Source organism: Vanellus vanellus, assembly GCF_965231255.1.
Source record: "Vanellus vanellus genome assembly, chromosome: 10".
NCBI lineage: Eukaryota > Metazoa > Chordata > Aves > Charadriiformes > Charadriidae > Vanellus > Vanellus vanellus.
Window position 1 is genome coordinate 14,944,541 of NC_138915.1, and position 19,782 is coordinate 14,964,322.

A 19,782-nucleotide genomic window follows, 5' to 3' on the forward strand; every position below is an offset into this window, starting at 1 on the left:
CAACCACAGCTGAAACAGCACTTCATAAAAAGACGGCAGAGCAGGCGGTGGCCGCCAGACCCGCGGGAGCTCCTGGGCTTGGGATAAAGGAGCAGGGGCCGCATCCCGCTCACGTGCACGCTGCTGCAAATCTCCAGGGCCAGCTTGGCCACTGATGTAAATCGGCACAGCTCTGAACGCAGGCAAAACAAATCCACTTAAGCAAGCCGCGCTTTTAATCAGCTGGTTTCAAAGGTCTGCACCACTGTGAGCTGGAATGAAAGCATGACTTATTAGGAAAAGACTCATAATTCTCTCGGCTTTTGACAACTCAGCCCCCCTCTCCCTTATCCCTTGCTTCCTACCTTGAGTTTGCACGTGAACAGTAGTTAGAAATAAGATCTCTCTCGAAAGAGGCTCGTACCTGAGCGCCAAATGGCTGCTGGCAGCGCTGCCCGCTTCCCTCCCGCCCAGCACGCAGCACTCTGCTGCTCCTCTTTCGCAAACCGCCCGGGCATTTTGGCAGCCCGCTGAGGAAGCCTTAGCGTCGGAGCGGGCTCAGAAACCAAACACTGCCCTTGCTCTCTGATATTTGTCAGTCTTGTTTTGCATGAGCACTCTTAAATCACACAGCTAATTTAAAAAAATGAAAAAATGAGAAATGAATTATCAGAGCTCCTGAGTTAAGCCCCATTTCCATGGGCCTGCATTGTCTTTGGCGTGGCAGCAGCGAAGAGCTGTCTCCCGCTATCCCATTGCCTGCTGGCTCAGTCATTCCCAAATTTCCCCGTGTGGTTGCAGACCTGCACCTGCCTGAGCCCTTCTCAGACCAGGGTGGATCCCGGTCCCTGGGGCGTTAGGCTTAGTGATGCTCCCCTGGTGCTGTGATTACACTTCAGCCCTTCCTTAACCAAACTCCTGCTTGACCTTGTCTAAGGACTGAGATAAAACGGCGAAACTCCACCGCCAGCCCTGCAGGGAGGATTACACATCCGTTCCACCTGCCTGCTGCAGTTGCTGACATTTCTGTGCTTGCGAGAGGGAGCGGGGGGCATCTCCCGCTCCCTTCCCCTGGCCCCAGAAACGTAGAATTTTATCTGAGCGTCAGTGCGATATTCTGGGCCCAATCTGACTTTTTCTCAGGCAACAAGATTTTACTGAATGCAACGCAGTTAGCACTACAGCCACTGCCCCTCTCTGCCACCCTGCGGGATGGCTGCGTGCCCCATAGCTGTTTGTTCACAGGCTCTACGCTGCTCGTTGCGGGGCTGAGACAAGTGGGCACGTTCACCACTGAGCTGGTGAACGAGGTTTGGGTTATCACGGGGAACTTATTTTTACAAACGCACCTGTGGGCTGTAGCTGGTTGACAAATGCCGATACCTCAGACGGTGGTGGAGGACAGGCAGGACAAGTAAGACCACTCTCCTGCGCGCTCAAAGTGGCCCTTACCTGACCACCCAGTTTTTGCTCCCTGCCCGCAGCGCCACCGCTGCAAAAGCAACAAGAAGCAAACCAGAAATAGCCAATGCTCTCCGTGGTAACATCCAGCAAACTCTGGGAGTCGGGGCGTCTGCCAGCGGTCGGCGGGAGTGAACTGATTTGCAGTACGTGACCGGGGTTTCCGCCCAAGTTCGAACGGTGCCTGCAGCTCCCCGGCAGCTCAGCCCGCCGCGCTCCGCGCGGGGACACCTGAGCTGAACAAAGTCCCTCAGTCCCAGGAACAGTGCCGGGCTGTCAACAGGCCGGTCCTCCCTGGCTGGCAGGCTTCATTTCTCGGCAGAGTTAATTAGCACAGCATAAGCTGCCTCTTCAGCAGTGGCTCAAGCCTCGGCACAGCCGTACCTTGCAATGTAGTCACACGCTGACAGATCCAGGAAACCCCGTCACAGCGGTAAAAGTAGGTATAGCTGGAGCAGTTGTTTCTAATGCAAGGCCATGTTTGCAAATACACACAAACCTGCTAGGAAGATGCCCCAGAAACACTCATGGAGATGTTTAAAAGGTTCATCGTGTTTTGCGGCACCCACTCTGACAAAAGAGCTGACCTTCAGGTGCTGAGCACCCGCGTTCTGAAAACCAGGTCTCCAAAGCACCCACAGCCTTCTGCTGAACATCCCAGACACCGATTTCAGGTAATCAACCACTCAAAATCCAAACACGCTCAACTGAATGGCCCCTGACGCTGCTGCTTCTGCCTTATTTGTAAGAGGGAGGCAACCAGGCAGAGGAACACAAAATATCAGGTTACTTATTTTATCTCATTAAAGGCAGGAGGAACACAGATTCTACTGTGTGACAGGGTCACAGAGAAAGCAGCAAGAATAGCATCCTAAAAACTTAACATCGGCCATGCTGGATCCTTCATTCGAGGGAATAAGCAGATTTGAAGAAGAGAACAGGAATATCTGGATCAATCCTCTAAGGGAGATGATACTTGCTGCCTCCAGGGCTGAAGAGTTTATCGGCCATGGCAACAAGAGAGAGGCTGCGGGCACTTCTCAGATGAGTTTCTCTGATACTGAAACTGAGAAAAAGAATAGGTTTTATGGTTTGGTGCTTTGGGGGTTTTTTTGAGCAGCTGGAAAAAATGCATGTTAGAGATGAGCCCAAGGGTGTGAGTAACCCGGAGCGCTGGCTGTGCCCAGAGTGTTGGATTTAAGCCTGTGTCAAATGACTCCAACATTTCCCCCTGCTCAGGCAGGCTCGGTGGCTGCGTGGAGCTCCGTGCTGCCACAGTAGATGGCTGCAGGTCCCAAAGAGTTAAAGTCAACCAAGGCGTGTTTATACTGTTTTGCAGTCATTTCGGAGCCATTAAAACATAGAGCTGGGCTTCCTCTGAGTTTATGGCTTTGTATCTCATGCTCTTGCTCAGACTGTGTGTCTCAGTATTTATACCTGCTTGCGCTTGCCACTAGTTTCAGGTACATTTTCCAGAAGCAAGATTTGCTTGGCTTTAGGAAAAAAATCTCTCAACTTTACATCAGGTTGACAGAAACGTGGTAGCTCAGCGTGACACCCAGCAGTTTAATTGGGTCCCCTGGAAAATATAGACATCATCTTACTAAACTAACTGATTGCCTGTCATTAAAATCTCCTCAAGGAATTTCCTTGAGACACTGAAGCAGCGCTTTGCACCATCCCAGCAGAGCTAAACACACAGAGCTGTGACTCCTCTCAGGCAGTTGGCCTAGATGATCGTTGTAGGTCCCTCCCAACTGAAATCTCCTCTCCTCTCCTCTCCTCTCCTCTCCTCTCCTCTCCTCTCCTCTCCTCTCCTCTCCTCTCCTCTCCTCTCCTCTCCTCTCCTCTCCTCTCCTCTCCCTGTGCTCAGCTATAGGAGGGGGCTGGCGGTGGGTGGGCGGCTAAGACAGCTCAAAACCCCACGGGTGGGAACACCCCCGCAGCTCTTCTACAAATTTTCTGCTCTGCAGCATATCCCATTCTGAATCACAAACGTGGGTTTCTTTATGACAGAGGTGGCTACTTCTTCAATACACAGAAAATAGTATTTATTCTCTGAGTTATCCACAGAACTGCTGTTAGCCAAAACACTGACACTGTTGTGAGGCTGTAAGAACGTGTTAAATTATCTGCTTTCCACTAATACAGAGAGCCAGCAAGAAAGCTCATGAAGTCTAAGTTTACCTGAAAATCAAGCCCAACAAGTTTTTCTCTCCCCCTTCTGTGTGCTTCTGTAATGGAACGAGTTTGAATCTGGAGGTATCAAATTCGTAGCAGTTTAAATGTTAAACGGGGACTGAAAAATCAGAGCTTTTTAAAAGATTTCATTGAACATTGTTTTTCCTTGCGCAGTCTCCCTGCTTGTGCAAATTGCATGTAAGCCTTTTTACAAGCACTCCATTCATAGCGAAACTGGCTACTAGATCTCCCTCCACGCACAAAGTTGTCAGTCCAGCCCCCGTCCCTCGGCTTCATTAAAAGGTTTGCGTTTGGTGGATATGCTGTGGGCTCCTTTCATCTCTCAGCCTCTGTTTGGGCTATTTTTAAATGTCAGGTTCAAGCGCTGTGCCAGGGCAGAGCTGCCACCGGGATGGCCGTGCCCTGCGTGTTTCCAGAGACCCGCTCAGCTGAGAGCCAGAGCAACCTCAGTGCTCAGGATAGTGTCCTTGGTCAAGAGCTCAGAGCACGCTCAGAATCGATGCAGCTCAGGAAATCCTCCCAGGTAGATTAAGAAAAACCCATCCAGATAACCAAAACTAAACAGTGAGTGCTGCGCCGACTGATGGAAACCCTCGGGACAGACGAGCGAAAGCCAGACTCCTGCTCTCCAGCTGAGCTGGAGACCATCTGCAGGTCGCGGCAGGCATGAGGAGCTTTGGTGAGCAGAGGTTTTCCTCTACCTACGTTCTAGGGCTCGATTTGTGGCGCTTGATGTTTTTTTATATTGTTTGTCCCTGTTTGTGTAGCAGGTTCGTGCAGCATGCCCTTCTGCTCCTACCCTGGGAGCACCAGCTCCTCCCTGGAGGAGAAGGGAGCAGAAGCTTGCCTTCCTTTCTCCCTTCTCAATTTGAAACCTCCCTTCAGAGAACAGGGGCACAGGCATCGTGCTCTGTGCTTCTGCCAGACTGAAGACAGTTCTGCCTGCAGCCAGGAAAAGCGCCATTGCTTTGTCTGCGCCTTTCTGGATTGAAGCACAGCCCGCTCCCTCCCAGCAGAGTGGGTACTGCTCTCCCACCGGCTCTGCTCCCTGAAGGCGCTTTTGCTGGGTTCTGGCCCCGCTGTCTCCCACACAGCTACGCCAGGCTCTCCGCCAGCTGCTTTTTTGCCTGTGGCTCTCTGGACCAAAAAAAAGACGCACGGAACACGTGCCAGGAGGACATGTGGAGTTTTTCCAGGCGAGGTGCTGGGTCCAGCCAGGCTGCAGGGCAGGCTGAGCTTCGGCTGCACCCAATGTTTCCCTGGGGCTAGAGAGATCTTCAACACGCTCGATGCCTGTATGTGCGTCAAATAACTCCAGGACTGAAACAAGTGGTCATTTAAGTCATTAGATTATGAGCTAGTAACCACACTTCAAATGTCTTTTTCTCTGCACTACAAAGGTAAGTGATAACAGCTCCCAAACTGCATTTTAAAATTTTCTGAAAAACTGTCCCACGAATCTCTGTTGCTGTCATTGTTCAAGGAAGCCTTTGAAATCTGGCAAAGAAAAAACCCTCTGAGCTAGATAAACTCTTTCTCTGTAAAGACTTAGACAATTTTTCAAGTTCTGAAACCTGCTGTTTATCAAGCTGTGCACCAAAACGGAGTGGCAACTTGTGGAGAAAACAGCACAATTGCTGGTACAGAAAATATGCAGATAACTGAAACAGGCATTTCTAAACTTTGGAACGCTGTTTGCAGTCTAAATTAACACTACTGCTCTCTCCATACCTGTCTGAAGTTAAGACACTAGGTAGGAAGAAGATTCTAAATGACAGTGTGGGAAATTGTTTGTATTTGTCAAAGGAACTTGTACAACAAAACAGTTTCAAAACCTTGTCTGTGTCAATGCTGCCAAGGCAGTGCTGCAAAACACAATCATTTTTTACAGTAAACCCTTCCTCATCCTTCACTGAGGAGTTCCTTCCATAACTGAAACTCCTGCACAGGCCTTGTAAATCTGATAGTCATGGCTCAAAACACTTCAAATTTTTCAGTGTAAGGTGTGTGGACAACTGTTGATTTGAATCATAAACAGCATAAATAGTTTCCAGTTGTCCTCATCCAGAGTGTCTAACCCGCGGACACTGGTGGAGATAAAGCTAGTGAATCTGCTGGCGGGGCTAAGCAGCACACAGCAAGCCAGGAAACCTTTGAGAGTTATCACGAGTTTTGTGACTACAAATGCCCACCTGTGAATGACAGGATTCAAGATCTAGTTGTGATGGCTCCACGATATGCTCTTTCGGCAAAGGTTTCCCTCAGAGTGTAACTAACGTATAAATGAAAGCGAATCACAAAAAAATAGTCAGGAATCTCAGAAGATATGATAAACACCTTTAGAGTCAGGCTTTCCCTTATTTCCTTTAAGCAAACATATGCTGCACGTTTCAGAAAAGTTGATATAAAATATCCAGTGTTTCAGGTTCCCCTGCATTAAGATTTCTGCAAGTTCTTTTCTGGGGGCTGACTGACGGGGAGCCATCTGGATGCGTAAAACACTGCTTGTACCTGTTCCCCCCGAGCAGATTTGGCAGAAACAGTACATTGGGATTCCTTGCCAGCTCCTGCCCCAGCCTGCTGCTGGTGCGCAGGAGGGCTGCGCTGCCCCAGGCAGTAGAAAAGCCTCGCGGTCTGCCCAGCTACCCACTGCACGTCAGATGACAGACTGCCTAGTTAAACATGGCAATGACGTCTCGATTAGAAAAAAGAAAACATCAATAACTGTTAGAGACCAGCAGCTGGTAAATCTATACATAGGAAAACAAATAACCATGAGCTTTGATTGTTCAAGTTCACAGCAGAGATTACTTACCTTGGCAGATACATATTCAAGACATACGGCTTGTAATTCCTTAGCTAGTGCTAAGCAAAACCATGTGTTCTTCTAAAACAAGGGGAAAGTTTAACTCCAACACTGTGCAAAGACAGAGCTACGGTCATAACTTGTGCTCGTAGCAAACCTAAACTGAAAAGGGCTGAGCAAAAGGGTCCCAGGGAGAAGAAGAGCAAAGTCTGAGCAGCAGCTTGGAAGAGAAGCAAAAGGTGGGTTACAGCTCTTGCTGGGGATGGAGACAAGGAGTCCACTTGGCCACAAATATGCCCATAGCAATATCAGGTGAAGAACAGGGTATGTAATCATGAGCTTCTCTAGCGATGAGAAGTTATGGTGCTTCCCATGACTTCAGGTGCCACAGTATCTCCAAAAATTTCAGCAGGTCCTTTCCCCTTCTCTCCTTAGGAAGTGAGCCACAGTCCCAGGGTGGGCTGTGCGCTCCCCCTTCTCCACTGCCAGCTGTGCGGCAGCATCATTTTAACAAACTGAAAGCTCTGGTGCCTATAAAGTGGTCGAGGATGAAAAATATTGGACTTTAAAGTCAGTTTGTGCTCATGTGACCCTTACGAGCTGAGCCCATGCACCGGGTAAGTTTTTCCTTCCATCAGATGGCTTTATTAAGATTCTTCCTCCCTCCTTCTCCAGATAAAGGACCGTTACAAAAAATGGTTGTAAGGCCGCCGCAACCACTGCTTACCACCCAAAAAGGCCTCAATTCTGGTTCATTTCCCACAGATAGTATTTTGTTGGTGCTGCTGAAAGCTTAGGCTGACCCGCCATTTGGCAACACTGTCCTCATTAAAAGATAATGCAGTCAAAAAAATAAATAAAAGCACATGAAAAAGAAAGAGATTGGGAAACACGAGCAGCACGTTGAACCCTGGGCTGTGCTCACCACCAGCCGGGACAGCAGCCGCTGCTCTGCCTTGGCAGTAGCTCCCCACGCGTGGGCACGGTATCAGAGCCGGCAGCTGCCAGGGGTACATGCAAAGTGCTCCTGGGATTAAAGATGCATCCGTCCTCCTTATAAATTAGCAGAAGCCAAGTCTAAGTGTGAAGAGCCAACAAGAAGGAGAAGGGGGAAAAAAAAAAAGGCTACAGTTTTCTATCACTCACATTGCAAACAGATGTCCCACCGATACTGGAGCAGGGCACTCCAGCCAAAGAGGTGAAATCATACTTCTCAAGGGGTGTTTAGAAATTAGTCATTTACTCCAAGGTGAAGCAGAGGACCACGTGCTTGGCAGTCGAGGGCAGCGGGTACCAAAAGGCTGTGTTGAGAAAGGGGGGGCGAGGAAGAATTTGGAAGCAGTTCAGCAGGACTTGGAAGACGGTAGGAGAGGTGGTTTGGGAAAGCTAAAGAAAATAAAAAGAGGGGAAAAATGTTTATAGAAGAGGTGTAACAACGGTTTGACAGAGAAGGGAGAGTCTCTGGCAACTATTTCTAGTCAGAAAAATGTTAGTAGGATCAAAGCGGTGCTTAGGGAGGCTCTGCTCCTTTTCAAACTGCTTTAAATGAACTACACTCAGCAAAAAATGATAGTGGGTAAACTCTTTAAACAGGGACCTTGTAATGTAACCATGCTATTTAAAGATGTGTCAGCATTAGGATAAATATAGTATCCGCTAGTAATAGTCCGAGAAGTCGCTTCAAATTCACGTGAGAATATATATCAGTAACTCCAGCAGAGTACAGCCGTGCCACGGCCACAGCGAGAGCTCCCGAAGCAAAACCTCCCTGAGCTGCTGCAGAAAACTCCACTGCCACGGCTGGAGACGGAGCTTGGTCTGAAACTGGTACCCAGGGAACATTTCACTCTGCTCCTGTCCCACCGCCCAGGACACTGCCTCTCAGAGAAGACATAATGCAGAGACCCAGGCCATGCATGGTCATTAAAGTTTTGTAGGGGATGGGGTGACAACCCCAAGGACCTGGGCAAATTCCATGCTATTTAATTCCTTTCTGTCTCCCTGAATTCCTCCGGCGCTTCCCTTTGGGCGTGCTGTTTTCTGCTTCCCGTCCTGAGCCACAGCGCAGTGCAGCTGGAGCCGGATCCCCCCCGGGCACGGAGCTGAGAGCCTGCTGGAAGACGCTGGCTTGATTGGAAACTTATTGTTTTCCAGTCCTGTGAGGAAACTGCATCTGCAGCTCCTGCAGAAGAGCCGCCTCTCCCCGGGGCTGGGGTCCGCCTTGCAGCTCTGCTCCTCGCAGCCCGGCTCACCGCGGCACGGGGAAAGCAACTTCAGCGCGAGCAGGGAAACCACGCACACCAAGCCTACAGGAAAGGGAGGAAGGTTAAGCCTTTCGTCTTCCACAAGACTGTCTGCAATGAAACGGGTAGGGCGATATGCGTGCAGAGGTGATCGGCGAGGAAAGGACTGTCCTACGCTGAAGGATACGAAGAGGCTGGCAGGGCTGATGCTGCTGGGCCGGGGTGGCACTGCTGATGGGACAGCCTTCGCCGTGGACAACGTGCCACGGCAGCAGCAACGCGCTCCCCAGCCTCCCCCAGCCTCCCCCAGCCACAGCTCAGGTGCCGGCAGCCAAATCCCTGAGCAGGCAGAGCTGTGCTGACAGGCCAGGGCTCAGAAAGGGCCGTTTGCAGGAGAGGAGAGGTCCCTCTGCCAGGGGAGCAAGGAGAGCCCGCGGTGGTGGCCTTGACATGTAGTCCTACCCTGAACGTACGCTGCAGTCAAACTGGGTACTGCGGCCTCTCGCAGCCCACGGAGCACTCTGCTCCCTGACGTTCCCAGCCCTCCCCGGGACAGGCAGCGCGGAGTCAGGTCCAGGAGTAACGGATTCTGGAACTGGGCCATTTGGAAGCTTTTTGGTTGCAGGAGGTTAACAGAAGCCGTTTCCAACAAATAGAGAATAGCTCCATCAAAGCCTTAGCAAACCCGCGGCCGTGGCTGCATCGCTGCTTAGCTGAAATTGATTAAAATCTTCCTGCCTTGCTTTCTGCTGAGCATCACATTTGTGGCTCTGACAAGGGCAGCGACGGGGACAGGATGGATGAAATAATCCTCAAACCCACAGCACCGCGCCCGAGGGCAGCGGGTGCCGGCGCAGCTTGGGCAGCTGCCGCTCAGGTGTTGTTATAAACGAGAAAACATCCCATTTCCCAGCCAGTTTGCCTTGGAGGAGCCCGGGATGATTAATTAGTGAAATTACATCGTGAGAAACAAGAGACTACTTAGCAACCAGCACGAAAGACTTTTCATCAGATTACATAAAACTATAGGGGTTTATTTGCTTTGGTCTATTCTTTTCAGTCAGTAGCACTTGCGTTAAATGTTAAGTAAAATACTGCCTTTAAGTAAATCCTCTCCCACAGGAGAAGAAGGACGGTAAAGGAGGGAAGACATGAACCCAGGAGCAAATCCTGTATTTTGCTCCAAGTCACAGAAAATACATTTGTCCTTCCCCGTTCACTTAGTGACGATAAAATAGGAAGTCCATGAATTACGAGTGAGGGTCTCACGTTTCACGGAGAGCTGTTCTCTAGAGCAGCCCAGTGGGTGCACAATGGGGCTGTGGTGCCTCGTGCTCCCGCGGGAGCTGAGCCGGCGGTGGCAGTGTCGGTCACCAGAAGGGATCAGCCATGGGGAATTTTACAAGAGGAATCTCTCCGCATCGGTGCAAACTGTCAGGGTGTCATTTGGAGGACAACGCTATTTGAATTTTGAATCTGAGAAATTCCACATTAAAAATGGCTTTGAACAAAGGAAAAACCAAACTGCAAATTCAAATCCAGACACTCTTCAGCCTTCCCAAGTTTTACGTGTAACCCCTGCTGTTGCGTTGCCAGATAATGCATAAAACCAGAAGGGAAGGGATCATCTGAATACGGTTAAATCTCAGAGGAGCAGCTGGTTTCACAAGGGCGCTGGCACTCTGGCAGCTAAAGCCCAGGGCGCCGAATGGCAAGAAAACTTTAGTCAAAGTGCTGAGCATCTTACGGCAGGAGGCATGCAGCCTGGTGTGAACCCTGCCCTGATCCAGACCCAGCAGGGCACCAGCTCTGCTGAGGGAACAAATTAGGCAACGTTTAGCTCTGGTAACAAACACGGAGCGCCAGCCTCTCCTGTGCAGCAACCTGTGCAGGGGGTGCATTCAGCAAAGCAATTGTCTCGGTGCCCTGCGTGCAGATGGAAGGGTGTGTGAGATGGCCACAGAGATGGCAAGCAACGTGCAGGGAGCGAGGACGTGGTGCCCCAGGCAGGTAGGTAGGCTCAGGCCAGGGAGGGAGAGCATGAAAGCAAAAACCTCTCCTAGATTTGAAGAGTTGCACCAGGAACTGATCAAAACCAGAGAGAGCTCTGGGAGAGCCCGTGGCAGAGATGGGCGAAGGGACAGCGGCGGTGGGTGGTTTGAAGACTCGGCTTGGAAGGCCATCACAAGTCAACAGAGAAAAGGTTAAAGAAAAAAAGTCATTGCCTTGTTGGTGTTGCTTTCTTCTGTAAAAACAATACTTTTAAAAGTGCTTCTTCCCCTCTGATAACAAAGGGAAATGTTATACAAGGATTTTATTCTTATCTAGAGAGCTCCTAGGCAGGGTGGCCTTTCCCCTGGCATGGCAGGCTGCCTCTCCAAGCTCCTCCTCCTTCAGGAGTAAAAACATTTTTAGAAAAGCAGTTTTTATTCAGTATATCTTCTGTATTTATTTACCTTGGTGCTCTTTTTTCAACATGGTGGCACCACAGAGTCCCAGTCACTGCGTGACTTGGGCACCGGGTCTTTCCCTGTGGTGAGCACCTGAGACTTGCAAATGTATCTCCGAAAGTCATTAGTATTGGAATAAATTCTCTGCTTGTGCTGAAGTGCCCATGGCAGCCTTGTACCAGAAACTGAAATATTCATCACGACAGGCACCCTGAGGCACTGCTGTCACTGTACCCTCAGACCTTAGAGCATGGCAGGGGCATCTGTGTTCTCTGTACCACAACCTGTTGGCAGCAGCCAAGCAGTGTCCAGGTGTCACACCCCGAGCCTCTCTGCAGCACTCCTTGGGCACTCCAAGGAAGCCAACAGAGACCATCTGTTGTTATCTGCTAACAGCACCCCTCTGTGTTGTAAATCATAGTACTGATGACACAATTTTCAAGGTAGCTCGCTCGTGCTGAGATGCGTGTCCTGAGCGAGCGGGGAAGTTCAGTTCAGAACTTTGTCATTTGGACTCATCTGTATTTCTCACACGCTGCACAGCTTCTCCTCCATCAGTGACAGGCTGTTAAGCTAAGCCTTGACCAATACTCCACTGGGATATGTAATGAGATATTTGCCATTGCCTCCTTGCTGGTGGAAGCTATCGCTGGGGAGTGTGTTTGGCCCGTTAATAAGTTCTCTCCAGGTTACTCCATGAGAACCTGGTTGAATTCACTTTCTAGAGGACACCTGGCAACATACAGCATGTCTTCTGTCAGCCACATTTCTTCAACGTTAGCCTGGGCATGAATCTTACAGTGTGAAACAGAAACTTTGGGATTAATTTGTAACTTCAGGCTGGACCAAGTGTCTGCTAGAGGCTATTGTGGTCCTGGAGAAAGGGACAGTTAGTAGGAAGAAGGTCAGGTCCTGGTACACCAGGAGGGGTTTGTGAGAGCTCCCTGATGTGCACTTTGGAGGCATTTTGGGGCCATCTGCAAAGAAACGTTTCATTGCAGGCTTCCAAGGAGATACATGTGCTCTCAGACAGGAGCTGGCTCCTGTCCCACTGTACATGAGGCATTTCAATCAAATGGAGGAGGGACCTTCTCTCATATCAGGGAAACCTTGATATGCTCAACTCGCGCTAAATCACTGCAAGTTGCCTTCAGTTTAAAATAAAAGGAAATTGGCCAATGCCTATATTGGCATACCTTATGCTTATTTTATGTTGCTTTAGCACAGATGCAAATAGTGGCTCATAGACTTATGGAGTGAAATACAGTGGTCCAGGGAAAAGTAGAGAGAAACAAGAAACACTAGAGAGAGCCTGGAACAGGCAATTCCTGCGCCAGATCAAACAGTCAAACATTAAAAAAGTATCTTTTTCCTATTTCTGGGTTAGGTGGACTTCAAGCAGGGGAGGACATCAGAATCACAAAGCACAGCAGAGAGAAAGTTTCTGTATTCTCTACAAGCTGATGTAAAACAGAGACTTCACCAGTATAATTTCTGCACATTGAGTTCATTTGGAGAAAAACTCACACACCCCTCTCTCAAATGCAAAAATAATGTCCCGAGACAGAAGAGGTTGAAGGAAAGTGATGGAAAATAAGCCCCCCAAGTTTAAACCTAACAAAACGGCCTCCTCTGCATGAGGAGGGAGGATCCCAAGGTACAGATCTTCCCCAAATAAGACAGTCACTGGAGGGATGCTGCTGCCTTCCCACATTTGCTCACAAACTGAGAGAGACTGTTTGCTCCTTCTCAGTACATGGTCATAACTGCTTTATTGCAGACTCTGCTGAACCAAGGCAGCAAGTTTCACCGGGAAATATAGTCTATTTCCAAAATGAAACACGGGCTCCATTTTTTTTGTACATTTATGTATTGGCAACACGCTTAGGCCTTCATATCTGTATCGGAATCTTTCCTCTTTACTACTGTTTTACACATAGCATCCTACTTTTGTTAGGAACACAAGCATTTTTTTGGAGTCTCTGGTAGACAAAACCTTAAGAAAGTCTTTTGTGGATAGAAATTTTAGATGTTTTATTTATATTTTATGCCCCGGGGCATTAAATATGTACTTTTCTCCCCTCAGAAACCACTTTCCAATCAGAAAACCAAACAAATTAGTACCAAAATAGCTTCCATGAGTCACAAAAAAATTACCAAAAATTATCAGACGAGGGCATTACCAACACAGCTGGTATATTCCCCGGAACATCCATTGTGGAGAACCTTTCAGAGCACAAACAATCAAAACCAGAACAGACAGCCTTGAACTATGCTTTGTAAAAAGCTTAATTGCAATCAGATTGACGCGATGCCAAAGTACTATCAACAATGGACTGGTAGAAAGCAGGAGTTAAGTGGTGGTGCAACACGAATAATACCACTTTGATTTGCATAACACTGTCCAACTGCAAGTTTGTGCAACAGAAAAGCCCATGGCTTGGCAAGATTAGCTCCGTTAATACGCTTTACTAACACAGTCCCTAGGAGAGAAGTACAGCGCGAAGGTTTGGACCTTGGTGTGCGGCACAGCCCTGCGCAATGGCACACACCTCACTGCACAGCCCGGCATTTGTCATGCCACCAAAAGTCTTCTTTTGGGTAAAGATACTCAAAAGGGTCTTCCACTGAGAAAGCAGTGGGAACCGCAGACTGTACCACCTCCTAGGTATTGCAATGGCTTGGATGCGATGAAAATTGGAAATATTTAATTTTTCATCCATTCTAGCATATTTCTTTCATCAACAAATTCTTTGATAACAGCTACGCTGTTGTACGTTGTGATGCTGCAAGAAGCTCCCGAAGCAGTGAAGCTACAAGAGCATAATGAATTTTACTAATTTAGTTATTTCTGTTCTCCATCGGTGATGGAGCCGCGGAGGCTGGTGCAGTGCTGAAGAGAGGGGGAGCCCGATGGGCATCAGCCCCATTCGGCATCACCCTGTGGTCTGCGGCACAGCCAAAATCCTGCAAGACCTGAAAACTCCCTGCACGTCAAGTGGGAACCAGAACACGCCAGTGGGGAGATCACTCTCCCAAGCAGTTCTAAGGGAAGCAGCTGCCCTCTAGAGGGAGTGGGACCTGGCTTAATTGAGATTTCTTATGAAAATGCAGAAAACAGGCTTCCTCCCAGGGACAGGCATAGCCAAGGCAACGGCTTCGTGTTGTTGGGAAACGCGGGGCTGTGATGGGCAGCGTGTCCCCTCTCCTCCCTACCTCCCAGGAAGAGGACCTGCCCAGAAAGCTTGCAGTCTCCTCATTTGCAACAACTCTTCTAAATCTGCGTATCAAAAAATGCATCTTAAAGATATTAGTAATAGCAATGTTCACTAGGTATTGTGACTTGTGTATCACTGTACTGAAGGATTTCTTTCCAGTATATGTACGCTATGGCTTTGTCTAGTTTTCTACTATTCAGCCCATGTGGGCTTTTACCACTTCCCTCGGGAGTCTCCACTGAAGCCTAATCGTCTGCATTGTTAGAAAACGTTTCCTGATATTCAGCTGCTTCTTCCTTCTATTCATGCACAGCAGAATTGCAAGCTCCTGCCTGGTTGCGCCTTCAATTGTTTTAGGTGCTCCGGGCTCCTTTCAAACTCTGATTTTTTGCCATCAGAACACAGATGATATTCACCGGCTTCTCATGTCCTTTGCTTTTGTTTTGTTGAAACTTAATCCCTCTCCACTGCCGCGCTCCGTCCGAGATGCTGTCCTTGCCACTGCACGGGGAAGTCCGCCAGCGCTGCCCCGCATCGTCTGTTGTTCTCTGCTTGCTTCGTTAACTTCTCTGCAGTGGCTCCTTCTGGCATTGTAGCTCTTCATCCTTCCCAATTCATTTGGTGAAACTCAGTTTCCTCCAGTAAAACGCCGGCACTTACCGGTGCCGTGTTACAGTCTGACTACAGCCGCCCCACAGCCTCAGCCCCTGGAAACTGTGCTGTATGAAACACGGGTGCGGTACCTCCTGCTGACACCGACAGCCGCTGCAGGTCCAGTCGCACCAGTCGAACGGGGCTATCCCTGCTAAAAGAGACGAGCTCCACCACGCCTGGAAAAGGAGCCGTTGGTTGGCTCTCACTGGGATTCAGAAAAAGAATAAACCAACACTATTTCACCCGCTTTTGGTTAAAATCTACTCAGCTCCCCACTGTGGGAAGACAAAGGCAGCTGTTTCAGCTTCCCCTTGGACACGTCCAAACATCATCCTCCACTGCAGCAGGAGCAACGCCGCTTAAGGCTGAAATCGGGCTCCTCATCAGCTGGCGCTGGCGGCGGCTCGCGCAGGCAGCTCAGCAGCTCTGCTGGAAAACACCTGCTCCGTTTTCCAGGGGATAAGATTTCGGCGTAACTGGTGCCTCTTGTCAAAACAATGGTGTACGTTACCGCGTGTTTATTAAAGCGGGGACTCTGAAGCATGCAGAACTGAAAAGCAGTCCCTTTGAACTGGGCGAAAAGAATCAACAAACCCGGATCCCGCACCAAATTAGGACAGAGTGAGTTTCTGAACTCAGTCTGGAGGAGAGAATAATCAGGTATTTCTTTCTTGCCTGAAGTAACTCTTGGATGCAGTTTCTGAAGGGACACATTATGGGCTAGATTTGGTCATGCAAAATTGGAAATTGCTCCACGTTATGGGGAAAACGACTAATGAGTGGGAGTCTGCAAAATGAATCCCTTCTCCATTGACAAGAAAAATTTAAAGACTCTGAAACTACTGAGACACACTTGGAAGAGCCCGATTAAATCCCTGCAAAACGTGGAAAGCAAAGGGAAGGGCGTGCCTCGAGGCACGGAGAGGACACTGTCCAAAAGACCGACATTCTCCTAGCTTATTGATGAGGCTACATAGCGAAGAAAAGCAAGGGTTTAGGAAAAAAGGCATGGTTTGGAGGAATATTCAGGTTCAGGCACTCGGTGCCACCAGAGGTTTCTATTTGCCTGACCTACCAAACAGTATCAACTTTTGTTTTAATTTTTACACAATGAAATACATCTCAGCAGCTCATAATCTAATGATTTGCTTCGAGTTAAGTGCGCTTAATAAAGGCAGGCCCTCAGCACTTATGAGAATGAAAACCGTTGCTATTGGATGGGTCTAAACATGAGAGAAACAAATCGCAGGTTAATCGGTTAATCCAGTCCTCACCCGGATGGATCGTGTTTGTGTTTTAGCAGACTGTTCACCAGAAAACTGTCAGCCCTGAGTGCAGCGGGGACTTTCTGGACACTCAGTCACTCCGCTGGCATGAGCAGCACTTTACCCCACCCCCAAAAGCTTTGATTTGACTAAACATTCGGAGAAGAAATATCCTGTCGTTTATTAGCAAAAATTAGTGTTGGATTGGAAAGTAATGGAACTTCAAGTGCTGGTAAATTAACAGACCAGGGTTTTCAAATGAAACCTTCTTAAAATTGGAACAATACTGACTCAAATGGGCCCTCACTTTTTTGTTTTCTTTTGCCATCTCTCTACAGCATTTAAAATTATTTAAAAAGGTCCTTCTAAATGCATATTTAAAAAAATAAACAGGATGAGGCTTTGCATTTCCATCTGATTTCAAAGTGATATTTATGGCTTTGTTAGAAGACTCTTCAAAAAGGATTTCAAATGGAAGCATAGACAAACCATTAAGCATTAGTAAACACTACAGCATTAGTGAGTTCCTGAAGGCTTCTGCTACATCTGCTTAGGAATTTTCCTTCAAAATCTTTTCCAGCAGAGACTGTGGTTTCTGTAAAGCGACATGTGTTTTTTTCCAGGAAAATATCAGTATTAATGTTTTTTTTTTCCCCTTAGCTTTCATGGGGAGCACCTACACGAAATACTGTGTTCTAATGGAATTGGACTTGTTGGTTTAATTGTCCAAATTAGGTGTCCCTGCCTACAGCAGAGGGGTTGGAACTAGGTGATCTACAAGGTCCCTTCCAACCTAAACCGTTCTATGAAATGTTTCCTTTGGGGTCATCCTTATTCCACTGGAGCTGCTGTAGCGTGGGAGCTGTAGCCCTAGAGCCGGCGCTCTAGAAGTAGGACAGCTCAGGAAGCTGTCTGCCTCATAGGATGAGCAAATGATACAGGACTTCATAAAGATGTATTGCAGCCAGTCAAAATTTCTAAATACAACCGAGTTTATAAGCAAAAAGGGTAGGTATTTGGGCAACATGGGGTTACCCGCTTCCATGAGCAGCAACCCTCAACCACTCTGGTGCCATGAAGCCACTCCTGGATGGTCCCTTTTGGCCACTGCAGCTTAGCAGCAACTTGTTCACAGACTCTCCTCTATGGGAGGGAGGGCTCCGTGGGGCCCCAGAACATCCGATACGCGCTGCCGTACCAGGATGAACTAAGGCCATGCAATATTTAGCTACCAAATGACAAATGAAGTCTGCCGTTGTAGGAAAGCAAAGGAAGGAAACAAGCCTTGCCAAGGAATAGAGGAGGAAAGGGAAAAGCTAATGTCTCTATCATATATATTCTAGTGGCCTTTAAAATGCAATTTTGATTTGGTTTCTGCTCTTTGGCTGCTTTTGAGTGCTCGTAAGTGCCCTGAACTAGGGAACTTGGCACAATAAAGCATGGATTGACTGAAAATAGTCAGTATGTTTGACAGCAGAAGAATTAAGCGTTAATCATCCAGAAATGCAATATGCTGGTCGTATGGGCAAAGTTTTTCCTTAAATTCAGATATTCCTGCCTGGCTGAAATCAATGTAAATTTCACATGCCAATCCAAAAGCCACCAGACCACTGACACAATAGACAACCAAAACCACAAGAGAAGTTATCATATCAGTAGGGTTTCTACGCATAAGCAGAAAATCTGAGCACTGTAAACAGGGGGTAAAACTTTTGCTTAAACATGTTATGCCTCTCAGCAGCCATGGTTTCCAATAAGATAATAGTCCAGTTTCCCTTGTTTTCCAAAATAACTAGAGATTATTGATGTACTGCCAATGTTTTAACAGGGAGAGCTCACTAAATCCCACCCTGTCCCAAGTCTCAGATGAACACCATGGGATCAGGGTGGGGACAGCAAATGAGTTGTACAGAGAGGAGAGATGAAGAGCCGAGGAGTCTATTAATTGTTTTTCCATTTTAAAGAAAACACTTGCGTGTAACTGTAACCAAGAAGAGAGGCAGCCACCTCCTTTTTTCATGTTTGGCAAATAAACCTATGTTAAGAGTACTTTGTTGGAAATGTTTGTACTTTATTTATTTAAAAAAATACACGGAGTACATTGATAGCACAGCATTTGGCCTAATTAAACTGGTGTGGAGAAGGGTAAAGGCCTACGCGTATCGCTTTGTGAAATGAGCATGGAGGGGAGCAGGAATATTTTGCTCTGGAGACATTTTCTTTCTCATTAATACCAAAACCTTTTTATGTCCTATAGGGGAAAAGGTTGTGATTTTTTTTATGATCCCTAGAGGCTGGAGAGTAGTATCATGGGTCAACCCAGAGACGCTACTTTTCCAGCTTCTAGTTCCAGCTATAGCTAGCAGAAAAAGATGCTCCTTTTTAAAGAGAAAACCCAAAGTAACGGGTGACTGAGTAACCTGCTCACTAGAGATGCTTTTGAATTCAATGGCAACCATGGATGGATACGAAGTTGGAACCACTACGATGGTTTAGAAGGATGGACTCCGTAAAAGGGAAAAATACCACCTATTAGGTTAAAGGTAACATTATAAGGAAGAGTTCCTCAGAGCCCTTGAAGTTCACAACAGCTGAAGACTTTCGTTAGGAGTATTTAATTAAACCAGTAACTCCAGAGAGAAAGCAAACATCCCAGATAGGTGCAGCTGCCTCATTAAATTCCAACAGCATAAAAATTGGCACAGTTACCACATTCTGGTTAAATACTGTAAGCAGAACAGAAGTTTTGTTTTGTTTTACGATATACGCTGTATTTAATCTTCAAGGGGTAATCAGTCTTCTCTCTAATGGGTTTGCCCAGCGACTGGTAGTTTTGAAGGCTGAGACACAAGATGTTAAATCTGCAAAGGGTTTCAGTGTGCTCATTCTAATCTGTATCAGTACATCCAGCTTCAAACCATCCAAACCATGCTTCTTTCCCTAAAAAGGGTGATTTCAAATGCAGACATGTTGTTTAATCGGTCCCCACTGAGAGCACTCACACTCGCATAAGAATGGGCCCCGGGGTGTGAAAAGCAGTTGCATTGTACCCCTGCGATCAGGATTTCCATGCCACCAGCCTGAAAATCCCACAGGCTACAGAGGGCAAAAGCTCCTTCCTCTATGCAAGTTTACCGGTGATACTGGTGCGTTGTGAGCCTTCTGCCAGCCCCCATACTCACTCCCACATTTTTACACAAGTGATGAGGACGGTCAGTGTCTTCAGCCACCCCTTCACAATTTACCCAGATTGCCTGTCATCTTTACCAGCTAAAAAAGGGAAAACGGACCTTTGACCATCAGGAGCAGGAAACATCTGCACCTTCATCATTTTCAATCCAAATCCACCCTTGTGTTTTTATACGTCTTACTAAACCGTGAGCCCTCAGAGGATGAGGTTTTGCAGGCTGGAGTTAGGCTGTTATATGAGATATTCAGGAAGTTATTTGCATCGACTGGATAAAAGCCTGTGGCAGCTGGGCGTGCTGCAGAAGCGAGTCAGAG